A 1975-nucleotide genomic window follows, 5' to 3' on the forward strand; every position below is an offset into this window, starting at 1 on the left:
TCATTTTCACGTTGCAAAACCCTTTTAACGTTAACTATTTTGCGTAATAGTTTTGGACTACGTAGTAAATAAATGACACGACTTCAATTTTAGGAATCTTGTGTATTATGCCATTTAAGAAATAATGAAATGACGTGAAGTTTTTGAAAAAAAAAAACCGACATCTTTTATTTATTCATTTTTTTAACAAAAAATTGTGAAACGATATCAGTTTCTTCACATTTCACTTTTTAAAAAAATAAATAAGAAATGGCATTAATTTTTTTTTTTAAATAATCCACGTCATGTCTCCTTATTATTTTGTTTTTTTTTTTTAAGATACGATGTTGATTTTTTTTATAAAAAAAAAAAACAATATTGTATCTCTTTATTAAAAAATAAAAAATAAAAGTAGATACGCTTTCCGTTTTTAAGACAAAAGGACATCGTATCTGTTATTTAAATTTTTAAAAATATAAATTTAAGGGTCAAACTTGTCTGAGACCATCTCGGATCCTTATAACTTATAAGTATTGCAATTTCCCTTATATGTAATGTTCACAAGTATTTGTTTCTTATTAACACTACAAGAAAACTGCACATAGACAACGGTTAATAACTGTTGTTATAGGGGTATAATTTCTGTTATTGAAGCCGGTGTTGTTGTAAGTCCCGCGAATAGACAACGGTTTTTTAACCGTTGTCTTTTCTAGAAACAACAACGGTTTTTTTAACCGTTGTCTATTAAGTGTTGTTGAAGCCGGTGTTGTTGTAAGTCACGCACATAGACAACGGTTAATAACTGTTGTCTTTTCTAGAAACAACAACGGTTTTTTAACCGTTGTCTATTAAGTGTTGTTGAAGCCGGTGTTGTTGTATGTCACGCACATAGAAAATGGTTAATAACCGTTGTCTTTTCTAGAAACGACAACGGTTTTTTAACCGTTGTCTATTAAGTGTTGTTGAAACCGGTGTTGTTAAAAGTCATGAACATAGACAACGCTTTTTAACTGTTGTCTTTTCTGGAAAAGACAACGGTTTAAGAACCATTGTCTATTGAGTGTTGTTGAAACTAGTGTTGTTAAAAGTCATGTACATAGACGACGGTTTTTAACCGTTGTCATTTCTTTCAAAGACAACGGATTTTAACCCGTTGTCTATTCAATGTTGTTGAAACCAGTGTTGTTAAATGTGATGCACATAGACAATGGTTTTTAACTGTTGTCTTTTCTTTAAAAAACAACAGTTTGTGTGTTGTTGAAACCGCTGTTGTTAAAAGTCTCCTTAAATGTTAGTTACCAGAGTAGTTCTCTCCTTTTCAAAATTTGAGTCCAGTTGAAATTCATCATCAACATGCCACACAGTGCAAGCAGCTCAAACAATAACAATTGACTGTACATTAACAAAACATTTCTTGAAAGTTACTGGCTCTATTACATTGTAGTATCTGTTCATATACTTTCTCAACCTACTGAAACACAAAGAACCAATAACGCCTCCACTAAGGCTTGAACTCATAATCTTCCAAATGGAAGTCCAACCCGGGTACGATTAGACCACATAGTCTTGGTAAATCCACTAAGACCTAAGATTAGTAAGATATACAATGAAGTTGAAAGAGATTGTATATATATGCTGCTTACTTATCATCATAGACTGGAACTTCCCAGCATTCATCATGGAACTGCATATATACATTATCTGCATGCAAAATTATATTATTATATTAATCAGCACTTCATTATAAATTCTTTATTTCAACTAGATTTCAACCAACAAACCCAACTTATAATTAATTTCAATAATTTTTAAAAAAAAAGTAATTATAACATTTAATATAATTCGATTTTAACCCATCCAAAAACTCAACCTAATCAACATACTCATTTTCAACGTTTCGAGCTAGAAAAACGACAAATTAAATTTATTCAAACCTGGCCATGCAAAATCTTACATATGCATCTAGACATGTCGGTCAGCTACATGTAAATTGAAC

This window comes from Ipomoea nil, unplaced genomic scaffold (assembly GCF_001879475.1).
Source record: "Ipomoea nil cultivar Tokyo-kokei standard unplaced genomic scaffold, Asagao_1.1 scaffold2181, whole genome shotgun sequence".
NCBI lineage: Eukaryota > Viridiplantae > Streptophyta > Magnoliopsida > Solanales > Convolvulaceae > Ipomoea > Ipomoea nil.